At 36.2% G+C, this 16780-nt stretch overlaps 1 long non-coding RNA gene across 1 annotated transcript; it reads left to right on the top strand.

Annotated features, from left to right (window-relative positions):
• Window position 1: 1 nt before the first annotated feature.
• Window positions 2-15599, top strand: LOC144246009 (uncharacterized). Its single transcript, XR_013339609.1, has 4 exons — window positions 2-352; window positions 11769-12016; window positions 14145-14179; window positions 15548-15599. It is a non-coding gene; the product is annotated as an uncharacterized LOC144246009 (long non-coding RNA).
• Window positions 15600-16780: the final 1181 nt, after the last annotated feature.

Raw genomic sequence — 16780 nt, 5'->3', positions numbered from 1 at the left:
CAGCACGGCCCGGCCCCGGGCTGCCCACAGCGGGTGCGGCCGCGCCGCGCTCATCCCGGCGTCTTCCCCCTCGGCCGCAGAGCTGCCGTCGCTGCGCTGTGCACGGCCACAGCCGCGCTGTCGCACCAGCTCACCGCCTGCCACCGCTTGATTTCCCCTGGAGTTAAATTAGGAAAATGGCACCTCTCCCCAGAATCGATCCCCAGCAGCACTTCCCAACGTGCCCACCCTTCCCTCTGGCCGGACCGGGTTATTCCCGTTCCCAAAGCTCGGGCTGCCTGAGGAGTTCTGTAAGGAACTGTAGGCCGAGGGACCTTCGGCCTGTGGGGATCATCACGCACATCCCAGGCAGGTTGGCACGGTACATTTTATATACATATATATGTGTGTGTATAGGCGTGGACAAGCTGTATATGGCCACACTGTTCCCAAACTGACGGTAAAGTCAAGAACTGAGCTTGATGTTTGTTTTATTTCTAATTATACACTGCTAGCGAAACAAACAGTAGTTAACTAAAAGTAGAACTGCTAAAGGTTCTTTTTGAAAAGTAAAAAATAAGAGTTTATGAAAAAAGCTCCTGTAATTCAGAATTGCCTGACCTGTGTAACTAGAAGTGTGAACAACATTCCTCAACATTTGTACAAACTATATGGCACGCATCTGGCCTTCTCCCTCGACCATTCCTGCTTTGCTCACTGCCTCTGCTCCCTCGTCTCTTCGAGGTGTATAGTCAAGGCTGCAGGCAGACAGTGAATACAACCTGCTGTGTGCGCTCAGGGCGTCAAGGGCTGTGCAAAAGGGCAAGGATTTATGGCAGTGTGAAGCTACTTAATTTAAGCTCTCTTTTGATCCTGAAGGTTGTTGAGAATTAATTAGTATAGTTTAATAAAAAGGAAATACTCCTGATGGTTTTTCTTTGTCACTGGTCGGCATAAGAAAGAGGCATTAGATTTTCTTACATTAATTATTTGAGAGTGCTGCCAGTTTTTGTAGAATATTTATCTTGTTTTCAGGTAGTGTCAAGACAGGAAACAAATACTGTTTAGATTAAACAGTTTAGAAGAATCATTTTGGTTGTTTGCATGGACAGCTGAACAAAATTGATACAGTAACTTTAAGTTAAATTTTAATATTAATCTAACATTATGACTCATCAAAATAAGGGTGTCACTTGATAGACTTGGAATAATCTGTTTCTACATCAGCTTTTTACCTTAAGCTCTCTTTGACCACTGCCTTTGTCATTGTGGTCAAATAATTTATGTGCTTTTTAAAATGCTGTAAAGCTTCTCAGAGCAGATTGAAAAGCATTAGTATTTAGTTTTATGATTGTTATTTTTTTTTTAAATTAGCACATTGAATTGCACATCAGGAGCCTGTCCTAAAGCTATGTAAACTGGTAGAATAAGTTTTAAATAATTGCTCCAGAAAATCTATTGATTTTGTTCACACTAATTTTCATAAGATACCTTTGTGTAATATAATTGCCTGAGAAATAATTTTTTAAATGTACAGAATAAATTAGGAGGGTTGCATGTGGAATCTTGTGGAGATTACTTTTTCTGCTTTTAAGCTGAATGTGCCTTATTTGAAAGAGGTGGGAACACGTTATTGTAGGCGAGTAACGGCAGAGCTGAAGCAGGGAAGAGATCCAGGCACATGTGGATAGGGAACATGTATCTGAAAATACTCTGATGTCATAGGATCTACCCTGCGTTCCCAGTGACTAAAAGACAATTGCACTTGTGCCTTCTATTTTCCTGCAAAATCTGTAAATTAAGGACCTGCCCTCCTTCTAGAGAAAGAATTCCCCTAGAATCTCATTGAAATGTTAATTTTAGGAACCAGCAAAGCAAGTGAAATACATTGTAAAAGTAGCTGGTTTAATGCATATTTATAATAAAACTATTAAAAAAAAATATTTATGTAGCAACTTGTGTGTTTATCCATAAACTATTTTAAAATCTTCAAAATCTGATGCAGCACAGAAAGCAGTGCTCTATATTTTATTTATTGGATTGGAGAAGCATACAGAGTTGATCAAGGCTAAGGCTGCTTGAGCAAGTGTCAAGCATGCAGAAACAGAATGCTGTCCACAAAGTCTGCAAGCTTGGATCTTTTTATATTAGACAGAGCTGTCATATGGAGTTCACTGCGGCATTAGGATGCTCAGGTCACACTCTGGAAAAACTCATGCATGTTGAATAACTTCATTCATATGCACAATTTGATTAAGTCTGTAAACCACTTCTTACCATATTCTTACTGTGAAGAGTGTGCTACCATTTAGGGGAGCTGGAAAAAACAGTTCCTCTGAGAGTTTAATTTTTTTATGCAAAGTTAAAAGTTATGTTTGGGTAAGATCAGCAGTGAAATGTGCTGTAGTAGAACAGTAAATGGTAGATGAGGTATTCACTAAAACACAGTTTTGATTAATTCTAATTAGATCAATTCTATTTGATTAATGAGCTGTATGTTAAATAGTTCAGCTGGAAATATTTTCTTGAGAAGAGGTACTAGACTTACCAGTGTACTTGATGTTTCCTCCCCTTCTGCTCAGAAGTGAGATTAAATTGGAGTTGAGTTTATTTTCCCACTTTGGGGAGGTTTTAACCATAGAACGTGGATGTCTTCCTCAAGGCAGATTGTCCCAAACAAGAAGTTAACAGTGCCTTACTGCTCCTAGTGTTAAGCATTTTTCACACAGGGGGATGGTTGTAACAGGTCTGTCTCAGAAGCCTGTGTGAGGGGATGAAGGGAGAGTGGCATAGGTTGTGGTACTGGTCATGGGAAATCCCTGTTCATGTCCTGGTTTCAAACTGTGTGCATCATGCATTTGACCAGTTTTCAAAGCTAAAGTTTAAAAATGGTCCTGGTAGTTCTTGTTTATCTGTCCTGTGTATTTACTGAGGTTTTATCAGTATTTATCAGTATTTGTCAGCTGCGTGCTCTGCTGAAGGTGCATTTGAGGTGAGTATTCTGAGTAGAAGACAACCAGACTGACACATGGATGACTGGCAGAGACTAAAATTAGAAATTTTTGTTTTCCTATTCTTCCTGTTGTTTCAAGAACCCTGAAACCATGTTGCATTTTTGTCACTGCATGGCTGAAAAAATATGTTCCTCTGTCACCTCTACGCTTTTGAAGTTCCTCCCATAGCTTGTGAAGTCTGTAAATCCCAGTCTGCTCCTTTTTAATCACTTTAACTTCAGAGAAGCCAGATCTAGTTCAATTTTTTGAGGTATTTTCAATTCTCTGTTTATCACAAGTTTTACATCCCCTTTGTAAAACTCTTTTAGATATTTTTGTTTTGGCTGATCTGCATGAAACACAAGAGCATATTGGAAAACTTGTCTGTGTGTCTGTCAGAGGCTTACAACTGCCCAGCAAATGCAGGGACTTCTGGATCGATCCATTTGGAGAAAATGGCACCCTCAGCCTAGCAGGGGTTACAGTTGCTTTGGTTCAATCTCGTTCCCCTTGCCAAAAAACTTTGCAAACTCCATAGCTACCACAACAATTGCAACATTTTAAATCCCAGAATTTAGGAAGTATTTCTCTAATGTAACTCTCAGATTTGTGTTGTCTTATATTTTGATTACATTAGGAAAAATGCAGTTTTCTAAGTTCTTAGTGATATACAATTAACAAGTAAAGGCTATAACTAAAACAAGATTTCAGCTTAGCCCATCTTTTAGGCAAAACCATCATTACTTTTTAAGGTGCATTAGAAGATGTTTGCTAAAATATTGCTTGAAATAAGGACTTAAGCTTCCAAAAACTCCAGGATTTTCCAGGAAGATTTATAATACACCTTAGCACTAAACAAAAAGGAACAATTTTAAGAATTTTGTCATGTGTGGAGGGTTACTGAGGGTGATAGAAGTATCCACAGTAAAGACTTTAGGTGGATTTTGTCAAGATACAGAATATCTTTGGGAGAAAAGATAGCAGAAAACAGTTTATAATAATTCATAGGGGATTTTCCTGTCACAATGTGGGAACAGAATGAAAATTAATCAAATGACAAATGAACATCTGTTCGAGTTTTTCTTTTCTTTGAGACTTCTTGTCACTCAAATGTATGAACCTTTAGTGACCCTAATTGCAGGATGCAGGAAATAATTACAGAATGCAGGAAATAAAAGAACATCATAATGGCTGATAGATAAAAAGTGTATGTACAGAACCTGAGACACTCTTTGTACTTGAGAGATGAAATAGGAAGAAATGAAACTAAGTTGGGACACACAGTCATGGAATTGAAGAAATTACTTTTGAGTAACTTTATAAAGACTTAACCAAGTTGCCAGGCATTGGAGAGAATCACAGGGCTCCTGTGTCAGATAAAAAGTTCCCTCTCATGATTTGAAATGGGGTTCAAATCATAAAAACTTAGTAAGTGATGCTCCAGGGAGTCGCTATCATTACCTGCAGGTGAGAGCCTGGGGAGGTATTTACTTCTGCAGAAAGGTGGGCAGGGAAAAATTAAGCTTTGGAAGTTTGCTGGCTGTGCATTATAGTGCAGCTATGCTTATATATAGCACTTACCAAATTATCAGGAGGATTATGACTACCATGTGTGGCCATTAGAGAGAAAAATAATGGCGTGATAGTTTTGCTCAGTTCAAATGTTTAGTGTATTATTAGAATTATGTTTGTTTTTAGTGAAATAAAAAGCTGAGATGTGACAGTAGAATGATGAAATTTTAAGTGATAAAGTTAGTTTAATGCAAGTAGTTTTTGTACCCTACTACAGTAATTAACATTAAGAAATATTAAAAAAAAATATGTGCCATGTACATAAAACTAGATTCAAAGGCATGTTTAGAAAGGTTGCTCTCCAAACTTTTTCCTCAGTTTATTTCTTAAGAAAATTTCAGGTTTTTTCATACATTTTATCTGCTGTCAGACTGGTTTTAAAGAAACATTGTGTTTTGTTCTTTTAATGGGGAATTGCATTTCTTTCCCTTCAGTTCCACCTAAGTATAAACTCATACAGTATGTGTAATACTGCAGTAATAATTGATAAAAAATGCAGTTGGAAAAGCTTACAGTTAAGACATCACTGTAGTTGTACTTTTTGATGTGAAAGTAATACAAGGGAAATGCCAGGAGAGAAGGGGTTTTATTTTGAATATTCCACCTTCTATTTTGTTTCTGTCCCTAAGTCAGCACCTCAATTCTAATTGTAAGTAACTAAATTCTAACTGAAGTAACTAAAACCTATGTTGTTGCATTTACATCTAAAAGCCATATTTCAGGATGAATTTTTAAGATGTTTATCAAATTATTTATAAAATGCAAGACTACTGCAGAGAGTAGGGTATGAATAGTGCGCTAACAGAAAATTCTCCAGTATAAATCAGAGAAGTCAATCGTAAGACTGGTGGCAGGGAAAACTAATCAAGCAGGGAAGAAAAAAAAAAGCATATTTTAAAATGAGAATACTAAATGAGATAGCCAATTGATATCTGCCAGGCACAGACATAGATCTATTATAGTGAGAATTGATGTCAGGTCTCTGTAAATGCAATGTAACAGGTGATGAAATTTGCGTGAGATCTTTGGATAAGCCATGCAAAGGTACTGGAAACAAAAAGCACTTTTAAATTGATTGTGATGTGAATGGGGAACCAGTGGAGTTGGATGAAAGTGGGAGCATTGCTTTGTCTTTCTCCTCAGTCATGGGGATGAAAATAGTGATGTTTACCCCCAGCTGCAGTACAGAAAGCAATCATCCCATGAGAGCTTGGAGAAGAATTCAAGACCAGATGTACAGATTTCCATAGTGTCACTTGTGTTGATCATGAGTGGGGAATATTGTTTTTTCTGGTACCATTATCTGAGAAGCTTCCTAAAGCTGCTGAGAGTAGCAAACTATTTGCCTTCAGATAGGCAAAAATGCAGCTTACATATGCATACTGGACTGCTAGATGGCTGCAAAACTAGTTATCTTCCTGAAGATTTGATCAGGTTGCTGGTACCAGCATATTCCTAAAGAAACTCATATGAAAAGAAAACTCAGGATTAGGTGTTGAAGCAATTTGTCTTCTGATCTTTGAGTAAAGATAAATGAATGTGTAGATTCACAGAGTATTTTATGGAAGAGACTAAAATTATTGCAGTACTAGCAAAACACAAACATATGAACAAATGTAATTGGGATGGGTTTAAGATAAGTATTGAGTGTACAAAAGATCAAGAGAGTAGAGTTCAAAATGTTGGTATTGTTCTACTGTTTTCAGCACTGAAGTATATGTTAAGAAATGAGACAAATACAAACATGATACCTTGTATTAAAGCGACCAGATTTAGGTGGAGTTTTAAACTGCAAATCAGGTATTTTATGAACCACTAATTCTCCTTTTTTCTACTTCATGCACTTATAAATAACCATTGATGTTGTCTGTTAAGTCATTATTTTAATATTCTTTCATAATATAGCCTCAATTTAAAATGTTATTAAGGGAATTTTGAAATTAATCATCATGCATATTGTTACATTTAGTAGCCACCTTCAGTTGGGTATAAATTAGCACAATATGAAACAAATCTGCTAAGGGCATTCACACACTGAAGTTATATTGAGAGTTTTGCTGGCCTATGCAGGAAAGATTTATTTCTTCATCCAAATGTTTGCACATCTAATAAAACTTACTTGGCATGTTCAGAACAATGAATGCTAGGTTTTCAAGGGCACAGTTTCAATCCGAATGTCAAAACTTAGTTTTGAGTGTCATATTTGTCCAGAGAACTGGAACAGGCTTTGTGAAAAAGTGCTGAGGGAAGGCAAAAAAAAACCCCTGGTTTTGAATATCAGATAATTTCTAGTCTTAAAGGAAAGGAGAGGAGACTCTCAGGAATTGTGATCTACAACTTCTACAACTATTTCATAGAGGGGAGCTGAAATCTGACCAGTATTTGGGAAGGAGGTCTGTGGCGTGGACCTGAGGTAGCACAACTGTGAGCCTTGACAGTGCTTGGAACTCTCAGTATTGGTGATAGAGCTTGTGTTCCTTCTTAGGATGTCAAGGTTAAAATGTGATCTCTGTTATTTATACCTTGTGTTTGGTATGCAAAGTTGACTCCTGCTATAATCAGGAAGACATTGTCAATTCCAAGGCAACTGCCATTGCTGCCCTTTCCTCCACTTTTTCTCATCTCTGTGTCTCCTCCCTTCCTCCTCCAAATTTTCTTTTTCTGTAAGTAGATTTCATGAAAAAAACTAGCAATGCAGAATTAGTATTTCAAGTTGATGGAAAATTCAAGAACACAAGATTGTACTAGATTCATCATATTTAGTGAGCTATTTCTGCAGAGGAATTTTGAAGAAAAGGTAGTCAACATCTGAACATCAATATCCCTAAAATTTTGAGGATATGTGGTTAGATCTATTACCTTTCTGCTGCTTTTATTCCTTTTCTAGCTTTTGCATTTTAAAAGAAATAATTTCAATACCATTTATTCTTAAGTCATTGGAAGTCACATTTTCTCCCCACTTTTTTTAAAAAAAGAAGTTTCTATGATGACTATATTGTGGATGAATGCTGTCTACAACCAGTAGGAATGCTTCAAAGCTGATTGAAAGGAGGACACTAGGCTTTCTGAAATGCTGTCTGATCGAATATGAGATATGGAAGTATCCAACTTGTTTTAACAATGGAAACTCCTTTTTTTGGTTTTTTTTTTTTTTTTTTTCCCTGTGTAAAAATAGATACAGTTCAGTGACCCTTAAGGGAGAGAAAGAATGAAAAACTGCGTGTTTCTCTCAAAATTCTGGCTACATTGTTACAGTCTGTGTCAAAGGATGACAAATCCGAATTGCTCTGCTTCCTGTGTTCTTTGAATTAGAGCTTGGTGTGTGTTACACTATTTTGACCTCTTCAAAATTTTGTAATTTAATTAGCAGATTTCCTTTTCCTTTTCTATTTTGAAGTGTGGGGCAAGAAAAAGAAATAATACATACATATATCTCTATATCTCTATATCTCTATCTCTATCTCTATCTCTATCTCTATCTCTATCTCTATCTCTATCTATCTCTATCTCTATCTCTATCTCTATCTCTATCTATCTATATCTATCTATATCTATCTATCTATAGATATCAGTGTCATAATACTTTGTTCTTTTCTGAAACTAACTGCATATTTTGAATGGAATTTATATGAAAGCACTCTTGTATTAATTTAAATCAGGATAATATAAAAACAATACATGGTATTAACCACTAGAGAATAAAGACTATCTGAACTGGCTAGAAAAAATTTACTGCCTAGTCACTAATTTATCGGCTTGATGCTTGCTTGGGCATTTGCCTAGCTGCACCTGCCTTATCAACGTGTTCAACTGTGAATTAGTTAGCACAGAAAGTTGGCAGAGGAATAGGGAATTTTTCACCTCAAGGTGAAAAATCAGGCTAATAGTGATTTAATGCTGTTATGGTCTGATAGTTCGGCATGAACATGACTCTATATTGCCATCAGTTGACAAATGTCTACATTCAAAAAGCCCCTTTCTTAACTGACATCCTTTTTGCAAGAACACCATGTTGCCTGCCTTAGCTGGCAAAAAGTTAATTGTCCTGGCTAAGCTAGTTGTCTAGGCTTCCTCTGTAACTGTGGGGAGACGGATTTTCAGTGTGATTCATACAGTTCTAAAAGATGTGTCTAAAATAGATGAGATGACTCATCCTGTGGAAGTACCTGCCACTCTACTGACGACAGAGGGAGACCTAGATGATAACTTACCGTAGATAGCCAAATTTTGGACTGGTAGTTAGTAGGAAAGAAAGCTCAGTACCAATGTCTTTTAATGAAAAGAAGCTCAAGTATGCAGTCATTATGAAGAAGTCTGTATGACCACTGATCACACAGTATATGCTGAAAAGGAGATGGACCTGCACTGCTATCCTCCTGCATCTTTCATAAATATGTTGATTTTATTTCTTGTTAATTAATCTATATCAAGGTGAGGAAAAGAAGACATTTTTACATTAAAAGTCCCACTGGAAAGGGATAAGTATTATTTACTTTGCACAGATCTGTGAAACAATGAGCATGATATTTATTCTACATTAGTTTCCATTATTAAAATTACTTTGTATTGAAATCACTTTGTATTTATACCAGTGGTATTGGATGTAAAATCCATTAGGTGGGGTGTAACAGATTGTTAGCATGGATTTACTTAAATACAGCATGAAGATCTGCAGTCTGCAGGGCATTAATTTCATTGTTTGCTGCTTCAGATGCTCCATTTTTTGGAGAAGTTACAAAAATTGAGCTTTAAACTCAATGATATTTAATTAAAACCCATTGCTTGCCTGATTTGAAAATTCTGAGGTCTTAGGTAATATTCAGGAATTATTCACCATATCTGATTTTAGATACCAAATTAAGTTTCTAAATAAGGAGTCTAGGCACTGTTTGTAATCAGCAGAGTAGAGCTGACACCTCCAGGGAACAATTTAGAGCAGCTCAGGTAAGCAGGAAGTTTGTGCTCTGGTTGTCCTCCTTCTGCTGCTGTCTAATTTGAATCCTCTGAAATAATCTCAGAGATACTTTTTTCCCTCTATATTTACTGTGGAGGAAGCCTAGTCTGGTTTTGTAGGCTATTGAAAAGGGCAACATGAATATTCCCCTTGTTGTTTTCTACCATAATTCTTAGGTTAGTAATACCTTGTAAACTCAGAGTGCAATATTTTTCTGAACGTATTGAGAAGATATTTCTGAATGTCAGGCGTGCATTAGAAGTGTCTGCTGCGTGGCTAATGTACACATTGTGCTCAGCAATGTTAATGTAGTAGCGTACAATGTAGTGGTGTGTATGTAGTCTGTGTAGCATGTTGACTTCTAAAGTTTTTTCTTGTGACTTCATTAACTGAGCATCCTTCTGGATGTCCAAGATAATCAGCAAAATCCATTTGGTTTTCTCAGAAAATTTTCTTTCATTCCGGGTGCTCTCTGGTTGAATCATAAACAGTTCTAACCCCTACTGTGTCTGCAAGGCCCTGAGCAGCAAATTGCTGCCTGGCACAGACACTGTAAGGCCTTCTTCACCTGCCCTTGCATTCAGAGAGTCAGAACACAGTGCTTTGGATCAAATAGTGCAATGAATTGTTCTACTTTTTGTTGGTCAACACCTATTTTACCTAAAGTAGTACACTCCTACTGTAGCTTTGAAAGTATAATAACTAGTTATGTGTTGCTTTATGCAGATTGTACAGGGCTTAAAAATTCAGGATGTTAACTGATTTGCTACAGTTTGAAAAATCATTTACAGAATTTAGGAATGTATTGTCAAGGTAAGTTGAGATCTGTGGATTTTCCTTTCATTCAATATGGAAGTCCAAGTTTATGCATAAAGGACAAAATCAGTGAAGGGTGAAAAGAAGTCATGAACACAAATCAGCCATGATTAATCTTCATTTCTCACCTGGAGACAAAGCACAATATAGGATATTATGTTAGCACCTGGAGGAGGAGGAGTTTCCAGTGTTTCAGAAAGAAATGCAGGCATGTTACAAAAGACAAGCAACAACTGTAAGTGCTGTAACCTGGGGAACTGTTGCCCAATGAAGGAGTTCAGGTGACAAAATTTCTTTTATATGGTAGCCATGAGAAATAGTGAATGTTTCTAAGGCAATATGCAACCCTGAATCTGATGGATAAGTTTCAAATTCTGTTCTTTGGTAATTCTTCTTATAAAAGACAAAGGAAGGTAATATTGCAAAGGACACAAGGGTGTATCCAGGGGAACAAGAACATCATTTATAGTCGCCAGAGTTGTTTGATGAGGCTCACTTGCTAGATACTTGATAACAAGAAAAGCCAATCTGTCACTGTATGGTTCCATAAAGAAGATTTGTCTATAATAGGGAGCATTAAACAGGGTAATGGAAATTACTTGAGCAGCCACTGAATTAATTTTCATTTTAAACATACTCTAAAGATAACTGGCTGGACAGCATTCCAAACTCTGTATCTGAGTGCATCCATTAAAAAAGGACTGTGAGAAGTTTTCTGGTTTTGAATATAAACTTGGCTGTGCTGTCAGCTAACATCTCTTTTACCTGGAGCAAAACTTGAAGAGATGCATAATATAGATAGACTCCGTTGTGGACTCCAGAAATCATTACCTCATACAAACTGCTTTTATTTAATAGAGCAATGTAATTGTTTCTCTAGACGATGATGAGAGTGATTCATTATATTTGATCTTTTTCATACCAGAATACTGCTGTTGCTAGCTCAGAAGACTTTTTGGCAAATCAAAAGGCGACTGCTAGTTTAGAGCATTTCTGTCAGTTTGAAATCCCCAAGCTGTAGCTTCAAGCTCAGCAGTAAATGCTTTGCAGTAGTACCAAGAGAGCTGAAACAATCAACAATAGAAACCTTTTATCTCATGTGTGAAATCCATAGATAGAAAGAGAATATATATATAAATATTTCTCTTCAATATTGTACATTATGCTTCCACTTAAAAAGTTTAAAGTTCTTTTACCGAGAGTGGACATAAGATAAGCCAAGCTACAGGATTAATCATAAATAATTTACATGAACTCCCTCTACTAAGATATCCTGCCATTTCATAAAGAATGAACACATGTTCTGAGAATACATAAGGGTTGCTATAATTGGCTCACTTTAACACGCCTGGGAACAACGCATGAACTTGCTGTTGCAGTTTTTCTGACATAGCTGCTCATGTTGCTCACTGCCCACAACAATTAAATGTTCATTTTTCTTTTTTTTTCCTTAGCATTGTGTCCAGATTAAAGAAGAAAAAATTCTGCTAAAAATTCTGAACAATGTTGACTTGTGAAGGCTGTAGAACAACTATTGCTTCAATAAACAGGATTAGTTTTGGATTGCTTTTTCTACAAAGACTCTGGAGCACTGCCTTACTCCTCCTTGCTGTGAAACATCAACCCCTTCAGATCTCCATGGTTATCTCGCAGAATGAAAAGTAAAATCATTCTGGGATGATTATATAAAAACTTGTAAAGGGTAAGTGCAAGCTAAAAAAGTATTGAGTCCCTGTATTTGGGGACTGAACAGCACATTTTCAGATGGCCGAGTTTCTGTGTATGGTTGGAGAGATGAATAGAAGCCTTAAACTGTGCAGCATGGAATGGGCCTTGGTTTGGGGAAGATATAGAAAAGGCCTTACTAATTTATTAGTGGGTCTTTTGAACATATTCCTACCAATTTGATTAAAGCCACAAGAAATTAGCTGTATTGTATTTGGAAACAGTGGCTTAAATATTAAGCTTAAAATTTACTAAAATACAAAATATTCAACATTTCTAAACACCTGTACAAAAGAGATTTAAGAGCATAGTTAAGGCTAGTCTTGCATATGGATGTGCATACCATTAAAGCTGGAGAAGTGTGGATTTGTCATGTTCTGTAAATGTAAGATACATAAATTACAATTGCTTAGGGATACTGTTCCTTACATGAATTGCTTCTCCAGTCTTTATGAATAAATGTGCTTGGTGTGACTACTCTTGTCTCACACTGATCTCAAACAGCAGAAAATATCCTGTATGCAATGCAGATATATTTAGTATCCATGAAATATGTTTCTCAATATTTATTACAGTTATTTTATGTTTGCAGAAAATTTAAAGCTGGAATGACTGAAATATGCACAAGAGAGGTTTAATACTGATGTGGAAAAATAGAGAAAATTAGGATGCAGTTCAGGGACAATTTCAAAGTACTACTCTGTTTAGATGGTATTTCCTATCTAAAATGTAGTATGAGGAATGGACAGTGGTACTTAGGTTGAGCATGAGTCAACAGTGTTTTGTTACTATAAAAAAGTAACTGTGCTGGGGAGACATGAAAAATATCAAATATTTAAAATACCTGAAAGTTGAAAGAGAATAAGCTGTGCTGTGGGATAATGGGAGTAGGATAATATAAAATGGGCTTAAATCATAGGAAAATTTCAGGCTAAATATTATTGTTACATTATTTTTGCACTGGGACTTCTTGTTTATAAGCTGGTCAGACAAATATATGTCAGAGATAATAGACGCTGACTTGGGACCAGATATGTCATTTGGTTCCTACCAGCTCTGGACTCTATTATTGAATATGGTGATAAAACTTCACCAGTAGTTTCATGCAAATATGCGTAAAGATACAATTCAAAGAGAGTATAAAACATTTGACACTAAGCACTGCATGAGATAGGCAGTTTTTCTCCAACATAGTATCTGCTTCTGGTTTTGGTGAAGTAAATAGTCAAGCTTCTAATTTAGCTTTGATTTTATATTGTCATCTCAGTATCACTCCTTCTTCGCAATATCTCATCCCACCCACAGATTCCTGTATCAGAATAATACCTTTTCCACCTTCCCCCTCAGTAGGCTGGGACAACACAGAAAATTAAACTACACCATGGATAGCAAATTCCATTTAAGTTGGCAACATGATGCTGTTGTTGAAAAGCCAAAGCATGTTCTGTGGTGCATGAAATAAATACCATATGAAAAGCACTGGAGGTATGTGATTTGTGTGGCATCAGCTGGGCTACTAGAGGGTAAAAAACACACCATTAAACAGAATACAGAGGACAACAACAAATACAAGCATGGTAGAAAATATGACCTGTAAGAGAGAGCAGAATGCAATGTAGAAATGGGGAGTGGAGAACACTGCCTCCCACTGATGTGCCCGACTCAAGTTTGTACCTGTATGTGTTTAGTGAATCATATTTAGTGTTTAATGGCATGTATGTCTATATATCTATGGATATAAATAGTCTTCTTAATGGAAACTACTTAACTTTCAGTCTGTAGAAAGCTGTTACAAAGGCAGGAGCTGCCACTTGAGCAAGAGGACAGCAATTTCATTTTTTATCAAAACCTATTTTCAAGAAGAGCTTCTGTTGAAAGCAAGACAAGCTGTATTACATGACTGTTTCTTTAACATATTGGAAGTAGGTTACCCAAATATCTTTCATGGCTGATCTTGATATGCTGAATTCTGTTTCTCAACAGATCCCCTTTTTTGTGACAATTTCCAACCTAAATATCTGTGATTTCTAATATTTAATAGAGTTTGGTTTTGGTATTTGTAATCAACTCTTTTTTTCCTCCCCGTTTTCATTCACTGTGTCTAGAATATCAAAGGCGGTGGAAAAGAAGCATCCAGAAGGTCAGTACTAATGCTGCTCTTTTACTTGATTGCTATCAGAAGAACATAGCAGACATGTTTTGTAAAAAAGTTTTCTTGACAGAGCACCATATGCTGGAATGATTAGTCTGGCTGGACACACACAACGTTTTCTTCATGGAAGACTTTACGAAGGGTGGTTGCTCCTGCTATGCACATATCAAGATGTTTCATAAGGCACTTGCAATTTTTCTTTCATGGCCTCAACATGCCTAAGGTTAGACTGTAATATGAGAATAGGCATCAAACATATGCTTTTACATTAGCTCACTGATCCAAAATACTTTTACCAATCCACAGTCTAGATGAAAAAACTTGAGAGACAATGTGAAGTGGGACTGTTTAAGGAATATTAAATGTGTTTTATTTTATATTGTGATATCTTCAATATGCTGCATTTAGCTGGGTATCATACGAGCAAAAAAATCTAAATTTCCACCTCAAAGGCTTGAGTTTGTCTGGCTTCAGCCTCTACTTATCTGATGATAATGCCATTTGCTAAAGAAGAGAAATGCCTATTTTGTGATATGAACCTCCATAAATACAGAGTGGTTGCAGTGTAGAAGGTGTTTCCAAGCAAAAAGGCATAAACTTGATTTCATATGATGTCTCTCAGATTTAATGACTTCTGATACCTCACATCAATAACACCACCTTAAACCACTGAGTAAAGAGCTGAATGATCTGAGTCTCGATTTTGCATGGCAATTCAGTGCAAGCAAAAGACTTTTAAGAGCATAACAAAGCCAAAAAAATCACTGCAGAACAAGTATTTTAGATAATTAGTGTAATACAGTTTGGAGAGCAGGTTTTGGGGCTTGCTTTTTGTTTAGGGTTTTTTTATTGTAGATAGATTATATTTTCTATTTCTTTTTCTTTAAGATTATTTTGCCAGCATGTACATTCTATCAAGAGGGTTGAAACTGATTTTACAGCTTTTATTAAGAAATTACTGATTTAACAAACTGATGCAGCTTAAGTGACCCCAGTCTATTTTAAGCAGCACAGAGATTGTTTCTGTTTGCACACCAATATCCCAAGTAACTCTTTTGTAAAAGGAACGTGTATTTGAATTAAAGGCTGAAATATGAGCAGTCGGAAATGTCTGCAAAACAATACTGGAAACATGTGAGGAATTTGATTGCCTTTTTCAATTTCCTATGAGACAAGATATACTTTCCCCATTATGTGTAGGTGATAGCAGACTCATCCGTTAATCACCAATTTCCTCATTAGAAGTTCTTACCTCCTTTTTATGTAATTCTTCTAAAATATAATTTCTCTTCAACTGAACAGTAGATTCCTTAAAATAATTACGCTTTGACACAAAATATTTCTTCTATCCTTCAGAACCTTTGAATCTAGTGCCCCTTTTCAATCAACATTGAGAAGAAGCAAAACTTTGAGGTAATTTTCTACAAGTTTCAGGAATTAAGATGTTCAAAGAAGAGATGTGCCTAGAGCAATATAGAAGGAAGGACTGTGTATAAGAGCATTCTTTATTAAAAAGCTATCAAAGAAGCCATATGGCTGTTCAAACCTGAGAGGTATATCTATAGGATACTAGATTTAATTTTAAATCTCTTGCATGGGTATTTATTTCAGTGGAATTATTAAAATATTTGCAAGTCAAAACTCCGAATGATATATAAGTGAGAACACTGTAAAATGATATGAAACTGTGGGAAAGTCTGTAGAAAAGATTGTGATGCAAATTTTAAATTCTCTAATAATTTATGTATTGTATTGAACTAGTGTATTATTACTAAAAGGACAGAAGAAATAAAGAGGGATAAATGTCATCAGTGGCTAATAGGGGTGGAAATTTAATGAAAATAAGAAGTGTAGAGTCATAGTTAAAATTTGCATTGGAGGAATATGGGTTCCTGTAATGCTCTCAAATTTTAAATTAATCTGGTGAGTGTTGGGAAAGATATTGCAATATTGCCCTTATTTAATTTAATGGATAAGAAAAAGCTGCCAAATTTTTAAAATGTATTACCTTTTTAAAGGCAGAGGAATTTTAAATGCCAGATTTTAGGAGTTCCTTATATATCGTCTGAAGTCACAAAATTCAATGTAAGTATTTTTGTTGTTTGTTTATTAGGATGAGAGTATTGATCCAAGATGGAAATCCTTGTAACAGAGACAGCCAAATTCAGTGAAAGCTGTTGCAGGGACCTGGAAATTACCTGATGTATATGAGGGAACAATACAGAGCAGCTGAAGAGTTCTGTAGTGTTGGTGACACACCAAGCATGGTGTAGTGTGTTTTGCTCTGGGCGAGTCAGTGTCCTGAAGGTGTCAACAAGTCAGAGTAACACCAAAAATGCAATAAAAACATTGTAGAAGCAGAAGAGAGAAAGAGTCAGACTAAACTTGTATCACTTGGCTACATGGAAGCCAAAACTCTACAAAGCCACAACAATTTATATATACCTGAATAGTGTACAGGAAAAGATGGGAATTACACACTTCAATGAACAGAGTATAGAACTGAGAATGAAATTAAGAAAAGTTGTATTGATCAGATCTAGAACTCAGATCCTGTGATGTTAAATTTCCTTCTTGCAACAATGCCCT

Source organism: Lonchura striata, chromosome 3, assembly GCF_046129695.1.
Source record: "Lonchura striata isolate bLonStr1 chromosome 3, bLonStr1.mat, whole genome shotgun sequence".
Lineage (NCBI taxonomy): Eukaryota > Metazoa > Chordata > Aves > Passeriformes > Estrildidae > Lonchura > Lonchura striata.
Note: the sequence above shows the minus strand (reverse complement) of the source record. Positions and strands in the feature narration are given on the sequence as shown.